Raw genomic sequence first — 19,405 nt, 5'->3', positions numbered from 1 at the left:
GAGCCCCGGAGGCATACATGGGCCAAGTGTGAGAAGGGACCAGCCCCTAGGTGGGCTGGGGTGCCTCCCCACCAAGGCCCATGCGCCTAAGGGAAGAGGGGGCAAACCCTAAGGGCAGATGGGCCCTAAGGCCCATGCCTGGTGTGCCTCCCTCTCCCCCTCCCCTTGGCCGCCTCCCAGATGGGATCTGGGGGCTGCCGCCACCCCTAGGGAGGAACCCTAGGTGGGGGCGCAGCCCCTCCCCTCCCCCTATATATACTTGAGGTATGGGGCTGCCCAACACATGTGATTTGCTTTCCCTGTTAGCGCAGCCCTACCTCTCTCCCTCCTCATCTCTCGTAGTGCTTGGCGAAGCCCTGCTGGAGTCCCGCGCTCCTCCACCACCACCACGCCATCGTGCTGCTGCTGGATGGAGTCTTCCCCAAACTCTCCTTCTCCCCTTGCTGGATCAAGGCATAGGAGACGTCACCGGGCTGTACGTGTGTTGAACACGGAGGTGCCGTCCGTTCGGCACTAGGATCATCGGTGATTTGGATCACGACGAGTACGACTCCATCAACCCCGTTCACTTGAACGCTTCCGCATAGCGATCTACAAGGGTATGTAGATGCACTCTCCTTCCCTTCGTTGCTAGATTACTCCATAGATTAATCTTGGTGATGCGTAGAAAATTTTGAATTTCTGCTATGTTCCCCAACAGTGGCATCATGAGCTAGGTCTATGCGTAGTTTCTATGCACGAGTAGAACACAAAGCAGTTGTGGGCGTCGATATTGTCAATTTACTTGCCGTTACTAGTCTTATCTTGATTCAGCGGCATCGTGGGATGAAGCGGCCCGGACCGACCTTACACGTACTCTTACGTGAGACTGGTTCCACCGACTGACATGCACTAGTTGCATAAGGTGGCTAGCGGGTGTCTGTCTCTCCCACTTTAGTCGGATCGGATTCGATGAAAAGGGTCCTTATGAAGGGTAAATAGAAATTGGCATATCACGTTGTGGTTTTCACGTAGGTAAGAAACGTTCTTGCTAGAAACCTATAGCAGCCACGTAAAAACTTGCAACAACAATTAGAGGACGTCTAACTTGTTTTTGCAGCATATGCCTTGTGATGTGATATGGCCAAAAGGATGTGATGAATGATATATGTGATGTATGAGATTGATCATGTTCTTGTAATAGGAATCACGACTTGCATGTCGATGAGTATGACAACCGGCAGGAGCCATAGGAGTTGTCTTTATTTATTTATGACCTGCGTGTCAACATAAACGTCATGTAATTACTTTAATTTATTGCTAAAGCGTTAGCCATAGTAGTAGTAGAAGTAATAGATGACGAGACAACTTCAAGAAGACACGATAATGGAGATCATGATGACGGAGATCATGGTGTCATGCCGGTGACAACGATGATCATGGAGCCCCGAAGATGGAGATCAAAAGGAGCAAAATGATATTGGCCATATCATGTCACTATTTGATTGCATGTGATGTTTATCATGTTTTACATCTTATTTGCTTAGAACGACGGTAGCTTAAATAAGATGATCCCTCGTAATAATTTCAAGAAAGTGTTCCCCCTAACTGTGCACCGTTGCGAAGGTTCGTCATGTCGAAGCACCACATGATGATCGGGTGTGATAGATTATAACGTTCGAATACAACGGGTGTAAGCCAGATTTACACAGCAAAAACACTTAGGTTGACTTGACGAGCCTAGCATGTACAGACATGGCCTCGGAACACGGAAGACCGAAAGGTCGAGCATGAGTCATATAGAAGATACGATCAACATGAAGATGTTCATCGATGTTGACTAGTCCGTCTCACGTGATGATCGGACACGGCCTTGTTGACTCGGATCATGTTTCACTTAGATGACTAGAGGGATGTCTATCTGAGTGGGAGTTCTTTAAATGAACTCAATTATCATGAACATAGTCTAAATTGTCCTTGCAAATATGTTGTAGATAAATAGCTCACGTTGTAGCTCCCTGTTTCAATACGTTCCTAAAGAAAGATTAAGTTGAAAGATATTGTAAGCAATGATGCAGACTAGGTCCGTAGTCCGAGGAGTGTCCTCACTGCTACACAGAAGGCTTATGTCTTTGATGCACCGCTCGATGTGCAAACCCCTACAACGTCGTCTGTGGATGTTGTGAACACCTGACAGACACATCCTGATGACTACTTGATAGTTTAGTGCACCATACTTTACGGCTTAGAATCGGGATTCCAATGACGTTTTGAACGCCAGAGAACATATGAGATGTTCCAAGAGCTGAAATTGGGATTTCAGGCTCATGCCCGTGTTGAGAGGTATGGGACCTCTGACAAGTTCTTTTGCCAACAAGATGGAGGAGAATAGCTCAGCTGGTGAGCATGTGCTCAGAATGTCTGGGTGCTACATTCACTTAAATCAAGTGGGAGTTAAACTTCCAGATAAGATAGTGATTGATAGAGTTCTCTAGCCACTATCACTAAGCTGCTAGATCTTCGTGATGAACTATGAAATGCAAGGGATGGAATTGATCCCGGAGCTGTTCACGGTGCTTAAGACCGCAAAAGGTAGAAATCAAGAAGAAGCATCAAGTGTTGATGGTTTAACAAGACCACTGGTTTCAAGAAGGGCAAGGGCTAGAAGGGAAACCTCATGGATGGCAAACCAGTTGCCGCTCCAGTGAAGGAACCCAAGGTTGAACCCAAAACCGAGATTAAGTGCTTCTATTGTAAGGGGAACGGTCATTGGTAGCGGAATTACCCCAAATGCATGGTAGATAAGAAGGGTGGTAACTTCAACAAAGTATATACGTGTTATTAATGTGTACCTCGCTAGTACTCCTGGTAGCACCTGGGTATTGGATACCGGTTCAGTTGCTATTATTGGTGACTTGAAGCTAAAGCTACGGACTAAACGGAGACTGGCTAAGGGCGAGGTAACGATGTGTGTTGGAAGTGTTTCCAAAGTTGATGAGATCACCATCGCACGCTCCATCTGCCTTCGGGATTAATATTGAACCTAGATAAATGTTATCAGGTGTCTACGTTGAGCATGAATATGATAGGATCATGTTCATTGCAATATGGTTATTCACTTAAGTTAGAGAATACTGGTTATTCTGTTTACATGAATAATACCTTTCATGGTCATGCACCCTATGTGAATGGTTCATTGAATCTCGGTCGTGGTAATACACATGTTCACGCCAAAAGATGTAGAGTTAATAATGATAGTACCACTTTCTTGTGGCACTGCCGCTTAGGTCATATTGGCATAAGATGCATGAAGAAACTCCATGTCGATGGATATTTGGAGTCACTTGATTTTGAATCGCTTGACACATGCGAGCCATGCCTCATGGGTAGGATGACTAAGACCCCGTTTTTAGGTACAATGAAACGGGCAAGTGACTTGTTGGAAATCATGCATGTTGATGCGTGTGATCCAATGAGAATTGAAGCGTGCGGTGGATATCGCTATTTTCTCATCTTCACTGACGATTTGGGTAGATATAGGTATATCTACTTAATGAAGCACAAGTCTGAAACGTTTGAAAAGTTCAAGCATTTTCAGAGTGAAGTTAAGAATCATCATAACAATAAGATCATGTTCCTACGATCTGATCAAAAGGGGATTTTCTGAGTTACGAGTTTGGCAATCACTTAAGACATTGTGGAATTGTTTCACAGTTGAAGCCACCTGGAACACCACAAGGTAATGGTGTGTCCAGACGTCGTAGTCGAACCCTATGAGATATGGTGCGATCTATGATGTCTGTTACCAATCTACCGTTTTCATTTTGAGGTTATGCGTTAGAGACAGCTACATTCACTTTAGATAGGACACCATCTAAGTCTGTTGAGACGATGTCGTATGAACATTGGTTTGGCAAGAAACCAAAGTCATCGTTTCTTAATGTTTGGGGCTACAATGCTTAAGGCTTCAGCCGGAGAAGCTCGAACCCAAAGCGGACAAACACATCTTCATAGGATACCCAAAGGTGACAGTAGGGTATACCTTCTATCTCAGATCCGAGCGCAAAATTGTTTGTCGCTAAGAACGGGTCCTTTCTTGAGAAGGAGTTTCTCTCGAAAGAATTGAGTGGGAGGAAGAGAAAACTTGATGAGGTTGTCGAACCTTTACTTCAACCAGAGAGTGATGCAACACAGAAAGATGTTTTCTGTGGCGCCTACGTCTGTTGAATAGGAAGTTAATGATAGTGATCATGAAGCTTCGGATCAAGTTGCTATCGAACCTCGTAGGTCGACAAGGATATGTACTACTCCTAAGTGGTACGGTAATCCTGTCTTAGATATCATGTTGTTAGACAACAATGAACCTATGAGCTATGGAGAAGCGATGGTGGGCCCGTATTCCGACAAATGGTTAGAAGCCATGAAATCCGAGATAGAATCCATATATCAGAACAAAATATGGACTTTGGTGGACTTGCCCGATGATCGGCAAGCCATTGAGATAAATGGATCTTTAAGAATAAGACGGGCGTGGGTGGTAATGTTACCGTCTATGAAGCTCGACTTGTGGGAAAGAGTCTTTTCACAAGTTCAAGGAGTTGACTACGATGAGAATTTCTCACCCATAGCGATGCTTAAGTCCGTCGGAATCATGATAGCATTAGCTATATTTTTCGATTATGAAATCTTACAGATGGATGTCAAAACAAGTTTTCTTACCAGTTTTCGTAAGAAAAGTTGTATGTGATACAACAAAAGGTTTTGTCGACCCTAAGGATGCTAAAAGGTGTGCTGGCTCCAGCAATCCTTCTATGGACTAGAGCAAGCATCTCGGAATCGGAATATATGCTTTGATGGAGTGATCAAAGCTTTTAGGTTTATACAATGTTTGCTAGAAACTTGTATTTACAAGAAAGTGAGTGGGAGCACTACAACATTTCTGATAAGTATATGTGGATGACATATTGTTGATCCGAAATAACGTAGAATTTCTGGAAAGCATAAACGGTTGTTTGAAGAGTGTTTTTCAAAGGAAGACCTGTATAAAGCTGCTTACATATTGGGCATCAAGATCTATAGAGATAGATCAAGACGCCTGATGGTACTTTCAAGGAACGCACACCTTGACATGTTTTTGAAGGAGTTCAAAATAGATCAGTCAAAGAAGGGGTTCTTACCTGAGTTGTAAGGTGTGAAGTTGAGTAAGACTCAAAGATTGACCATGGCAGAAAAAAAGAGGAAGGACGAAAGGTCGTCCCCTATGCTCTTGTCATAGGCTCTATACGGTATGCCATGATGAAGTACCGCACCTATTGTGTGCCTTGCCACATGTCTGGCAAGAGGGTACAAAGGTGATCTAGGAGTGGATCACCAGATAGCAGTCAAAATTGTCCTTAGAGGAATAAGGAAATGTTTCTCGGTTATGGAGGTGATAAAGAGTTCGACATAAAGAGTTACGTCGATGCAAGCTTGACACCTATCCGGATAGCTCTGAGTAGAGATACCGGATACGTATAATGGAGCAATAATTTGGAATAGCTCCAAGTGGAACGTGGTAGCAACATCTACGATATAAAGTTTTGCGAAATACATAGGGATTTGAATATGGCAAGACCCGTTGACTACAACCTCTCTCACAAGCATAACATGATCAAACCCAGAACTCTTTGAGTGTTTATAACATAGTGATGTGAACTAGATCATTGATTCTAGTAGACTCTTGGATGTTGGTCACATGGTGATGTGACCTGTGAGTGTTAATCACATGGCGATGTGAACTAGATTATTGACTCTAGTGCAAGTGGGAGACTGTTGGAAATATGCCCTAGAGGCAATAATAAATTGGTTATTATTATATTTCCTTGTTCATGATAATCGTTTATTATCCATGCTAGAATTGTATTGATAGGAAACTCAGATACATGTGTGGATACATAGACAACAACATGTCCCTAGTAAGCCTCTAGTTGACTAGCTCGTTGATCAATAGATGGTTACGGTTTCCTGACCATGGACATTGGATGTCATTGATAACGGGATCACATCATTAGGAGAATGATGTGATGGACAAGACCCAATCCTAAGCCTAGCACAAAGATCGTGTAGTTCGTATGCTAAAGCTTTTCTAATGTCAAGTATCATTTCCTTAGACCATGAGATTGTGCAACTCCCGGATGCCGTAGGAGTGCTTTGAGTGTGCCAAACATCACAACGTAACTGGGTGGCTATAAAGGTACACTACAGGTATCTCCGAAAGTGTCTGTTGGGTTGGCACAAATCGAGACTGGGATTTGTCACTCCGTGTAAACGGAGAGGTATCTTTGGGCCCACTCGGTAGGACATCATCATAATGTGCACAATGTGACCAAGGAGTTGATCACGGGATGATGTGTTACAGAACGAGTAAAGAGACTTGCCGGTAACGAGATTGAACAAGGTATCGGGATACCGACGATCAAATCTCGGGCAAGTACAATACCGCTGGACAAAGGGAATTGTATACGGGATTGATTGAATCCTTGACATCGTGGTTCATCCGATGAGATCATCATGGAGCATGTGGGAGCCAACATGGGTATCCAGATCCCGCTGTTGGTTATTGACCGGAGAGTTGTCTCGGCCATGTCCGCATGACTCCCGAACCCGTAGGGTCTACACACTTAAGGTTCGATGATGCTAGGGTTATAGGGAAAGTATGTACGCGGTTACCGAATGTTGTTCGGAGTCCCGGATGAGATCCCGAACGTCACGAGGAGTTCCGGAATGGTCCAGAGGTAAAGATTGATATATAGGAAGTATGGTTTTGGCCACCGGAAGTGTACCGGGACCACCGGAGGGGTCCGGGGGTCCACCGGGAGGGGCCATGAGCCCCGGAGGCATACATGGGCCAAGTGTGAGAAGGGACCAGCCCCTAGGTGGGCTGGGACGCCTCCCCACCAAAGCCCATGCGCCTAAGGGGAAGAGGGGGCAAACCCTAAGGGCAGATGGGCCCTAAGGCCCATGCCTGGTGCGCCTCCCTCTCCCCCTCCCCTTGGCCGCCTCCCAGATGGGATCTGGGGGCTGCCGCCACCCCTAGGGAGGGAACCCTAGGTGGGGGCGCAGCCCCTCCCCTCCCCCTATATACACTTGAGGTATGGGGCTGCCCAACACATGTGATTTGCTCTCCCTGTTGGCGCAACCCTACCTCTCTCCCTCCTCATCTCTCATAGTGATTGGCGAAGCCCTGCTGGAGTCCCGCGCTCCTCCACCACCACCACGTCGTCGTGCTGCTGCTGGATGGAGTCTTCCCCAACTTCTCCTTCTCCCCTTGCTGGATCAAGGCGTAGGAGACGTCACCGGGCTGTACGTGTGTTGAACACGGAGGTGCCGTCCGTTCGGCGCTAGGATCATCGGTGATTTGGATCACGACGAGTACGACTCCATCAACCCCGTTCACTTGAACGCTTCCGCTTAGCAATCTACAAGGGTATGTAGATGCACTCTCCTTCCCTTCGTTGCTAGATTACTCCATAGATTAATCTTGGTGATGCGTAGAAATTTTTGAATTTCTGCTACGTTCCCCAACACTAGGCTTGCTAAGACGCGCCCTTGTAATCGAGATCATCATCATCAATATCAATCAATCAGGAATAGGCTTTTACCTCCACCGTGAGGGGCCGTACCTGGGTAACCCTTGTCTCTTGATTCCGATCTTCCCCATTCAAGCAATCACCTAGCAGCGATGGCCTCACGACTAAGTCCTTTCACGAAGACATTTGTCATGACAAAATCGCAAAAATATGAATATCAAACTTGATGACTTTGATAGGGAGCAAATTTAATAAGATAAGTGGCAGTCAAGAAGGCTTCATCCCAAAATTTTAGTGGCATAGATGCATTTGCTAGTAGAGCTAGCCCTACTGAAAGTGCTAATGGCACTTAAGCTATATTTTGGTGTGATGACAATGTGGTTAGTTGAACTAATATCGGTTGCTAAAGTTTATCTCAGGTTATTGGTTCTAAGTGCCCGCGATGGAGATGTGTGACCCCCCCCCCCCATTTCAAAAAGGACAAAGACGTGGTCTTTCGACGCTTCGAAGGTTTAGTTTTGGTTTGCTTCGAGTCGTAGGAAAGACCGCACTATTAAGAGGGGTCTGTGTGGATAAATGTTGTGTGGGAATGCCTTTGCCGAGCCTTACTCTCTTACCCTTCCCACTCCAACCACCTCATATGAACCTAGTGTGTGTGTTGTGGTACTCAGAAAGTTGCAACAGTAAGTTACTGGGTACCACGTGCGCATGAGGTCCTTTGACCCCCCGTGCGCACGGGGTACTGGGTAACTCTCTGGGTACCCCGTGCGCACGGGGTCTTTTGACCCCCGTGCGCACGGGGTACTGTGTAACTCTCTGGATACCCCGTGTGCACAGGGTCTTTTGACCCCCGTGCGCACGGGGTGGTGCGATTGTCTCTGGATACCCCGTGCGCACGGGGTCCAACGGGCAGAAATCCCCACCTCACATGAACACTATAAAAGGCCCTTCTTCCTCCTCCAACCTTTAACCCTAATGTCTTGTTGAGCTCCACCATTGCTACACCCCATTTTGCTCAGTACTCTCAATCCCTCCACCCAAACTTGTTCAAACTTTGGGGATTGGGAGAGCAAGATCCGATCTACAACTTGACCAAACCAAATCGCGTTCCCCGCAACATTTCTTCCCCATTGAATTGTTACTCTTGGAGCTTGGGCTCCTAGGCAGTTAGAGGTTCCTTCGGAAGCTTCCTTGCTTGTGGTGTGCTCCGGAGAAGTTTGTAAAGGTGTGGTGGTCGCCTCCAAGACCAACCCCGAGTGGTTCGAGGCTCATCCGTTGGGGGTGACTCGAAGGAGAATACGGTGAGCCTTTGGTGGCATTCCGCAAGCTTTGGCTCCGGCATCGCTCCAAACGGAGATTAGCTCTTCCCCAAGGAAGAGTGAACTTCGGGTTAAAATCCGCGTCCTCGTCTCACTTGTGGTTAATCCTTTCCGCACCTTTCTTTGTTGTTGTATGCTTGTTGGCTTGCTAAGTAGCTTGTTGCCTAGCTTTTCTTCTTGGAGCTTGCTTGTCATATAGGTTGCATTCACCTAGTCGCATATCTAGTAAACTCTTTTATCTGCTAAGCCTTAAAATCTACTAGAAATATTAAAATTTGTAGTCTCCTATTCACCCCCCTCTAGTCGACCGTATCGATCCTTTCAATTGGTATCAGAGCCTTGTGCTCTAATATAAGGTTTTACAACCTTAGAGGATATGTTCGATCTAGGGAATGAGGGAGGTGGCCTACCCGTTGCGGGGGATGGTCAAAACCAACCCCCCGCCGCGACTGAGACACTTGGTGCTCCGGTCGTTGCTCCTGCCGCTACTACTAACCCGAATGTCCCCTTGACCATGGCCGATCTTCTTTCAATGTTTGCGGACCTCAAAGTCTCTATGTTGAAAGAGGTTAGTGCCTCTGTCAAGGAGGAAATTGATGCTTGCCTAAAGCCATCAATGTCCGCATCAAACTCGTTTAACCCAAATGAGGTTCATGATGCGGATGACTCGAGGGAACCTCTTGCTTCCCCGGCTCGTACTCAAGTTCCCCAGTACAATGCCGTGGAACCCTTTTACTCTCCTCAACCCTTGCAACATCCCCGCATTAATCCTATTGGGCCTCCGCCCCCTTTGAAAGCTAATGCATTTGCTAAGTGGAAGCTAGATATGGAGTCTCACATGCGCAGTGCTTCAACTCAATGGTGGTGGATTGTGGTCAATGGATTCAACCCCAAGGACCCAATGAATCTCACTCCAAGGGAAGCAGTTGACGATCAACTCAATGCTACCGCACACAACATGCTTCGCAACGCTGTGACTGAAGACTATGGTGATTCCATTGCTCTTCTCAAAACCGCAAAGGAAATTTGGGATTGCCTTGAGGAGGCTCTTGGAGGAGATGAAGCAATTCGAAGATCTCGGTTGGCCTTGCTCAAACAAGAAGTCAATCTCTTTGTGAGGAATGAGGGTGAGTCCGCAGAAGAGGTTTACCGAAGGTTGAAGTCCCTTGTGCTCAACTTGAGAACCTTTGGGTGCACTTGGGCAAATGATGAATTCATCAAGGACAAGTTCATATATGCTATGGTTCTCACTGAACATACCATGGTCATGATGGTTCATCAACGTCCGGACTATCACAAGTTGACTTTGTATCAAGTTGTTTCCACCTTCTCTACCCATGTTCTTTTGGAAACCAAGTCCAAGAAAACATTTGCAATAGCTCAAGCAACCAAGAACTCCAATCTTGCCTTGAAGGCCAAGAAAGTGATGAGCCAATCCTCAAGGGAGGAAGAAGTGAGTGAAGAGATATGTGAGGAGGATAATGATACCTCGTGCCCGGAAAATGATTTTGCAGAAGACTTGGCTCTCTTAGTCAAGAAGTACTCCGGGACCATGGCAAACAAAGGAAGAAATCTTCAAGGAAGATCTTTTGGACGAAGGAAATGCTACAATTGTGATAGCCCAAGACACTTTGTTCATGATTGTCCATATGAGAGACGTGAAGACAAGTCCTAGAAGCTTGTGCTTAAGAAGAAGAAGTTCACCAAGTTTGCAAAGAGGAAGGATGACAAGGCTCTTTTTCATGAAGAATACATGTCTGGAGATGAAGATGACGGTGATGATGATCAAGTGGGCACGGCCGCCTTCGCCATGCATGCCACTACCTCCTCCTCCACCAACGGCCTCTTTGACTCTCCAAACGAGGACAAGCCATTCACTCATCGATGCCTCATGGCCAAAGAGGTAAAAACAAAGTCCAAACCCAAGAGACCCGACAACTACACTCCCAATGTCTCATGTGAGATAGTGGAGGATGAGTGTGAGGAGGGTGTGGATAATGATGAGGAATCCTTAATGGCTTTCATGAAAACTCTTCATGGTGAAGCTCGTGCTCGTTTTGGCGATCTCCTTAAGTCACTCGCCGAACGCGATGATTTTATTGAGAATGTCGAGAACCTCCTTATAGAGGAAAAAGAGAGAGTTGATCTCCTCGAGCACGAACTTAATGAAGATAGTGTCATGAGAGCATCACTTGAGGAAGCCTTATCTTCTCATCAAATTGACTTTGTTAAAACCAACGATGCTTGGCAACTTGCTCTTGAAAATAAAGATGCTCTTAACGTTAGAGTTGAAAAACTTCTAGTTGACCATACAAGACTTGTTGAGGAGCATGAGTTCCTTGTGATTAGTTCCAAGGTTGTCAAAGGTGACCTCATTGCTCTCACCGAGTCTTATGCTCAATTAAAAGCTACAACCATTAAGGCTCTCACTTCCGTACCTCATATTGATTTAAATGATGATGCTTGTACGGCTAACTTTGCTCATGATTGCACCTCCCTTCAAGAGGAAAATAAGAAGTTGAAAGCTCAAATTGAGAAAGGGCTTGTATCATGCATCCAAGGGGAGAAAAACCTAAACGATCTCTTGAGCAAACAAAATGAGTGTGTTGCCAAGGAGGGAGTTGGGTTTAATCCCGCATCTAAGAGTGGTAAGAACAACAAGAAGAACAACAACAAGAAGATCGGTCCGACTCCTTCCCCTCCCTAAAAGGTAGTGTTTGTGCAAGAAGGGCATAAGGAGAAGGAGAAGGAAATGAAGGGTGTTGGGAATGGTAAGGTCATTAGGGACAAGGCTATTCCCAAGAATTTTGCCGGCAAGAACAATCCATCATATGTTCTCATGAGAGGAGATGATGGCTATACCTTTACAAAATTTGTTGGAACTAACTATGATGATTATGCTTGGACTATTTGGGTTCCCAAGACCTTTGTTGCTAACTCACCAGGACCAATTGCAAAATGGGTACCTATAACCAAAGCTTGATTATTGTAGGACTATGTCTCCGGTGGAACTCAATGGGTGATCGACAGTGGATGCACCAATCATATGACCGGAGAAAGGGAGATGCTTGTGGAGTTCGTTGATTCACTCAAGGCCTCTTCGAACATCTCCTTCAGTGACAATAGCAAGGGAAAGGTATTGGGTTTGGGCAAGGTGGTAATCTCTAATGATTCATCTCTTGCAAATGTCATGCTTGTCCAATCCCTTCACTACAATTTACTTTCAACTATTCAATTGGCTCGTGCCGGATATGATTCACATTTTGGTGAATTCCATGTGACCGTCTTTAAGAGGAGCAATCTCAAAGTGGTCTTTGTTGGGCATGTTGAAGACAACCTTTATGTGGTTGATTTCTCGAAAGAGAAAACTCATCTTGCAACATGCCTAATGGCCAAGGCCGACGTGGGGTGGCTATGGCACCGTAGGCTAGCCCACGTGGGCATGAGAAATTTACAAGCTCTCTTAAAGGGGGAGCACATTCTTGGACTAACGAATGTGTCTTTTGCCAAAGATCGTCCTTGTAGTGCTTGCCGGAAAGCTTCATGAAGAAGCTCATAAAGTGAAGACTATCATCACCACCTTGAGGCCCCTCGAGCTTATCCATTTGGATCTATTTGGGCCTCCAACATATGATAGTTTGGGAGGAAGGAGATATTGCCTTGTCATTGTTGAGGACTTCAGAAGATATACTTGGGTGTTCTTTCTCAAGACTAAAGATGAAACTCAAGAAACCTTCATCAACTTTGCCAAAGAAGCTCAACGTCAACATAACTGTGAGATCAAGGCAATCCGAAGTGACAATGGCACCGAGTTCAAAAGCTATACAATGGATGAATTCTTGAGTGAAGAGTGGATAAAGCATCAATATGCCGCACCATATACTCCCCAACAAAATGGTGTTGCAGAGAGGAAGAATCAGACTCTTATTGAGATGGCTAGGACCATGCTTGATGAGTACAAATCACCATACAAGCTTTGGGCAGAAGCCATCAACACCGCGTGCCATGCTTCAAACCGGCTTTATCTTCGCAAGCTCAAGAACAAGACCCCTTATGAGCTCCTAATTGGGAGAAAGCCCAACGTCAAATACTTTCAGGTATTCGGTTGTAAGTGTTTCATTTTAAACAAAAAATCCCAGTTAGCTAAATTTGAGTCTAGAACTTATGAGGGCATATTTGTTGGATATGCATCAAACTCTCATGCTTACCGAGTTCTCAATAAATCCACCGGATGCATTGAGGAAACGGTAAATGTGGAGTTTGATGAAGATAACGGCTCCCGCATGGAGCAAATTGTTCCTAGTGTTGTAGGTGATGAGGCTCCTTCACAAGCTATAAGGACAATGGGGATAGGCCACATTCTCCCACAAGAAACACCCCATGTCCAAGTAGAAGAAGAAGGAGTAAGAGCCCCTCTTGAGGATTTTCCACAAGGGAAGTCATCACCGACACCACTTGTACAAGATGCCTTGGGAAGTAATGAACCTATCCAAGAACAAGATCAAGACCCTCATATTCCTGAGCAAGATCAAGACCCTCATATTCCTGAGCAAGATCAAGAGCAAACTCTTCCAAATAATGAAGAACCAATCGTTGAGGCTTAAGATCAAGCTCAAAGTCATGATCAAGATCTAGATCAACCCCAACCACAAGTGCCTTCATCATCATCACTTCCTACTGAGCAAGAACCTGTGGTTGTAAAGAGAAGAGTGTCTCCAAGGCTAAAGCAATCTCAAGGGCAAGCTTCTTCATCAAGTCCAAAACCAAGTGAAGAAGAGCTTGGCCGCAAAGAGCAAAAAGTGGCCGCCAAGCTAAAACATCTTCAACACCTCACCGAGAACATCTACGGAAGCATCAAAAAGGGGGTAACTACTCGTAGACGTTTGGCAAACTTTTGTGAACATCACTTGTTTGTCTCTTGTGTTGAACCCCTTAAGGTGGAAGATGCCCTTGACGATCCGGATTGGATATGTGCGATGCATGAAGAACTCAACAACTTCGCACGCAACAAAGTATGGACCCTTGTAGAAAGACCCAAGGAATTTCATAATGTCATTGGAACAAAGTGGATTTTGAAGAACAAACAAGATGAATATGGACAAGTAATAAGGAACAAGGCATGGTTAGTGGCACAAGGTTTCACCCAAGTTGAAGGTTTGGACTTTGGTGAAACTTTTGCCCCCGTTGCTCGTCTCGAATCCATTCGCATCTTGCTTGCTTATGCCTCTCATCATGATTTCAAATTATATCAAATGGATGTTAAGAGTGCATTTCTTAATGGTCCTCTTAAGGAGTTGGTGTATGTCAAGCAACCTCCCAATTTTGAAGACCCCGATCATCCCTCTCACGTTTATTAACTCCATAAGGCACTCTATGGACTCAAACAAGCACCTGGCTTGGTATGATCACCTTACGGCGTTCCTAAGCGAGAAGGGGTTCTAGATTGGGGTAATAGATTCCACTCTCTTTACGAAGAGGGTAAAAGGAGAGTTGTTTGTCTGCCAAATATATGTTGATGATATTATGTCAGAGTAAATGACCACGGGTAGCCTAGCCAGCTCCCCCTGGCCCTTCTGAAAAAATTGGGAGCCGATCCGGCCCTCAAGAATCCAAGACATGGGGTCGCCTTCCCCCTGCCGGCTGTCTCCCAGGCCGGCTATCGGAAGGCGACCCGACTTTAGCCCCCATGAAGAAAGCCGCGGGAGGGCCGGCTCCGAGAAGCCGGCCGCGAGAAGGCCGACTCCAAGAAGCCGGCACCCACAAAGCGGTCAGGATCGTACCCTCGAAGTCTGCATTCACATAACGGCGATGTGACGGGGCATGGCTACAGTAAAGCCTGCCACCCCCGAATCCCAGAGCATGCCTGGCACAGTGCGCCGTACGGGTGGCCATGACCCGTCCGGCGCGGCACTGTTGCCATGTTGACCCTGATGTCATCCACGACGGGCTGCCAGTGTGGCCCACGGGCGGTGGGCCCCTTCAGGCAGAGAGATGCCCGAAGGCGGCCAGGCCTCCCCCAGTCGGCCCAAGACAGAGCCGGCTCTCCACAGCCGGCTTGCCACCTCCCTCGAAGGAGACGCCCCATTAAGGAGACAAGACGCGGTGAGGCTACAGCGATCACCTGCCGGACGGCGGCACTGTAGCCACGCCCACCTCGGCGAAGCCCTCGTCACCAGGATTGAGCAACAGTAACCAGCCACCGACAAGGCCCTGGACAGTGGGGCCTGCCTGTCGACCAAGGAGCCGGCAGCCAGCGGGACCCACCAGCCGGCAGGCCCCAGCAGCCGGCGCAGAAGCCGGTGAGTGTAGCCACAGACGGCTGGGCCCCACGCCCAGCCGGATTACCATTGCACCCCCGGGGGTAGGCCTATATAAACCCCCCGGGACACCCATGCAAAGGGTTGATCCAAGCTAGTTCTAGACACCACATAGAGAGGGGAGGAGGGCTAGTCGTGCTCTGCTTTTTCTCCTCACAAAACAGCTCAAGGAGCATCGTGTAGCTACTTGTTCATCTAGTGATCATGCGGAGACCCCGCAGAGCAGCAGTAGGGTTGTTATCTCCACGGAGAGCCCCGAAGCTGGGTAAGATTCGCCGGCGTGCATGTCTTCGCCTCATCCCGCTTCCATGCACCGGCAACGTCTTACTGGTTCCCACAATGATAAGCCACCCGTTGGCATATGTCGCACCTACCACCCGACATTTGGCGCCCACCGTGGGGCCAGGTGCACCGTCGCTCGGAGACATGTTCTGGATGGGAACCCTCTTCCTCCCCAGCGAGCGTAGCCAGCCCGGCACGCCCGATGGCGCTTGCCACGACGCGCTGCAAGGCGTCACCAATGTTTGCGCAGCGAGCGGCCTCGCCAATCTCCTTGACAAGACCCTCATCTCCGACGAGCTCGCCTCTGACACGGGCACCGACCACCTCGTCAACCTCCTCGGCCAGCTCCACATCTCCGGCGAGCCTGCTGTGGACTTGGAGTCGGTTGGCTCCACCGATCCGATGCCTGTCGACTCCGACACGGCCTCACTCGACACTTACCCCACCGACGTCACGATCTACAATGACCCGCTTCCCCGGGCCGATGGCTGCGACGCTATCACCACCGAGGTGATGGTCATCGGCCACGGCGACGCTTCTGACGAGAGCGCCCACGACGCCCCGCATACGGCGGTCCATGACTTGACCATCCCCCTCCCGGCCGATGCCGATGCCGAAGCACTGGAGGCTCGCTGCCTCGCCCTCCTCGCGGAGGGCCGGAAGTTGGCTTCCATGAGACGCCTCACTGAGGCCCACCGGCGCGAAGCCGACCGCGCCGCCTTTGGCACGCCGCCACCAGGCGGGCCTAGCCGGGCCGGCGTTGTCAGACAGCACGGCGCTGTCGTCGCCGACACACTAGGAGTCGACCGCCCATTCTATGCCACTCCACTCGAGAACCTGCGTGCCGCCCAGGCGGCCGTAGACGAGCTAGACGGATTGGGGGCCGAAGAACTCCCCCACATGACCAGACGCATCCAGCAGCTAATCAATGCGGCCACGCAGCGGCACGAAGGCGACGCCCGCGTGGAAAGCTCTCCCCCGCGCCGAGATCACGGCATGACGTCCCGGACGCCAACTACGGGTAAAACCCGCGCGTGGCACGAGAAAAAGCCGGCTGCCAGCCGAACCCGAATCTCCATCGAGCGAGACGTAGAAGGCCATCCCCGGGCCATGGAGTGGCGGGGCAACCCGCCTCCGCCTCGGCCCCGTGGGGAGAGATATCCCACCCCACCGCCTGTTGCGCATCCGACTCTCAGCAGCCGACTAGGCCGCCGCGAAGGAGTCGGCGAGAACGACGCCCGCCATCGGATCAACCGCCTAGCATGATCCCTGGCGCTGGAAGAAGAAGATGATGTTGGCCCGCCTTGCTTCGGCCCCCGCATCCGCGACGAGCCTTTCCCCAAAGGGTTCTCGCTCCCAAGAGACACGCCCAAGTACAACGGCTCCATGAAGCCGGAAGATTGGTTGATCGACTACTCCACGGCGGTTAGCATAGCAAACGGCAACAGGCGTGTTGCCATGAAGTACGTGCCCCTCATGCTGCAAGGCACGGCGTGGACCTGGCTCAACAGCCTCAAGCCATACAGCATCAACAGCTGGCTAGACTTCACAGAAGCCTTCGTCCACAACTTCACCAGCACCTACAAGCGGGCTCCCAGGCCCAGACAGCTTTCCTTGTGTGTACAAGGCCCCGCCGAGTCCACTCGCGACTACCTCACGCGTTGGGCCGAGCTTCGCAACTCTTGCGAAGGGGTGCACGGGGTGCAAGCCATAGAATACTTCACTGCCGGGTGCCGAGAAGGCACCCTCCTCAAGCACAAGCTTCTCTGCGACGAGCCGACTACCCTCGACGAGCTACTGGACATAGCGGACCAGTACGCCACCGCCGACTCCTCAATGAAGACCGAGCTCCGGGTAGATGCGTCCGGGAAAGTACTCAACCCGGCGCCCAAGACGCCGGCTGGGGACTCCGGCCGACGCCCACACCAGAACGACCACAAGTGCAAGGGCCCCGTGCCACCCTCCACCAGTCGGCAGGTGGCCACAGTCAAAGACGAGCAGCCCGAAGGGCGGCCCGCACCCAAGAACCAGAGGGGCGGCAAGCCGGCATGGCAGCCGGCCTTTTCCTACGAGCAAACTCTCGACGCCCCATGCAAGTTCCACAGCGGCGCGAAGCCGTCCAACCACACAACCCGGAAGTGCCACTGGCTCACCCGAATCTCCAAAGGTGAAGGGCTCGCGCCGCCTCCGCCTGCCGGTCCGCCACCTCCGGCTCCGCAGCCGCCGACCGCTCGGCCTGCAGTCGGAGCCGTGCACGATGAGTTCCCCGACGAGCATGCCGCTTATGTCGTCTTTACAAGCCAGCCCGGAGACCGGCGCGGCAGACGCCGAGAGCACCAGGAGGTCAGCATGGTCGCTGCCAACCCTGCCGAGCACATGCACTGGTCAGAAAAACCTATCAGCTGGAGTCGGGCCGACCACCCAAAGGTGATGCCATCTCCCGGCTCTTATGCATTGGTTCTGGATGCCACCCTTGCAACGGACAGACGCGCTGCCCGTTTCTCCCGCGTGCTGATAGACGGCGGGAGCAGCATCAACATCCTGTACCGTGACACCCTGGAGAAGCTAAATGTCAAGACGAAGCAACTCGTGCCTACTCGGACTGTGTTCCATGGCATCGTACCCGGCCTGTCCTGCGCCCCCATTGGCAAGATCAAGATTGATGTACTCTTTGGGGACAAGGAGCATTTCCGCCGGGAGGCGATCTGGTTTGAAGTGGTGGACCTGGAGAGCCCCTACCATGCATTGCTTTGCCGACCTGCCTTGGCCAGGTTCATGGCTGTTCCCCACTATCCTTACCTCAAGATGAAGATGCCGAGCACCAAAGGCATCATCACCATAGCCGGCGATTACAAGAAATCTTCCGAGTGCGTAGCAGCCAGCAGCCGGCTGGCCGAGTCCCTTGTGATTGCCGAAGAAAAGAAGATGTTGGACCGAGTCGTGGCCATGGCCGGAAAACAGTCAGCCTTGTCCCCCGATCCCAAGGAGTATGATGCCCAAGGATCTTTCCAGCCGGCCAAGGAGACGAAGAAGATACCTTTTGACCCCGAGCACCCGGAGAGGTTTGCCGTCATCAGGGCAAACCTAAACAGCAAATAGGAAGGCGAGCTCGCCGATTTCCTCCGTGAGAATCAAGACATCTTTGCATGGTCCCCCAAGGACATGCCGGGCGTTCCGAAGGAATTCGCCGAGCACAAGCTACACGTCTGAGAAGATGCAAAACCAGTCAAACAACCCCTCCGCCGACTGTCGGAGGAGAAAAGAAGGATCGTAGGAGAAGAGATAGCCCGGCTTTTGGCAGCCGACTTCATTATGGAAGTTTTCTTTCCAGAATGGCTCGCCAACCCGGTCCTCGTGCTAAAGAAGAACAACAAGTGGCGCATGTGCATAGACTACACGAGCCTCAACAAGGCCTGCCCCAAAGATCCCTTTGCCCTGCAAAGGATTGATCAAGTGATAGACTCCACGGCCAGATGCGAGCTGTTGAGTTTCTTGGATGCTTACTCAGGATACCACCAGATAAAGTTAGATCCGGCAGACCGTCTGAAGACTGCCTTCATCACGCCATTCGAAGCCTTCTGCTACCTGACTATGACATTCGGCTTGAGAAATGCCGGTGCCACTTTTCAGCGTTGCATGCAGAAGTGCCTCGTCAAGCAGCTCGGCAGAAATGCCCATGTCTACGTAGACGACATTGTGGTGAAGACGGAGAAGCGCGGCACCTTGCTGGAAGACCTCAAGGAAACATTTGAGAACCTACGCCGGTTCCAAATCAAGCTCAACCCCGAGAAATGCGTGTTCGGAGTGCCAGCCGGCCAACTCCTAGGCTTCCTGGTTTCCGAACGCGGCATCGAATGCAACCCAGTAAAGATCAAGGCCATTGAGAGAATGGCGATTCCCACCAAACTTCGAGACGTCCAGAAGTTCACCGGATGCTTGG

At 49.5% G+C, this 19,405-nt stretch overlaps 1 pseudogene; it reads left to right on the top strand.

Annotated features, from left to right (window-relative positions):
* Positions 1 to 9,242: 9,242 nt before the first annotated feature.
* Positions 9,243 to 12,413, top strand: LOC147972770 (uncharacterized; annotated as a pseudogene).
* Positions 12,414 to 19,405: the final 6,992 nt, after the last annotated feature.

The sequence above is a fragment of the Triticum urartu genome, chromosome 5A (genome assembly GCF_056163025.1).
Source record: "Triticum urartu cultivar PI428250 chromosome 5A, HENAU_Tu73, whole genome shotgun sequence".
Taxonomy (NCBI): Eukaryota; Viridiplantae; Streptophyta; class Magnoliopsida; order Poales; family Poaceae; genus Triticum; species Triticum urartu.
The sequence above is the reverse complement of the archived record's forward strand: the minus strand, read 5'-3'. Positions and strand labels throughout refer to the sequence as shown.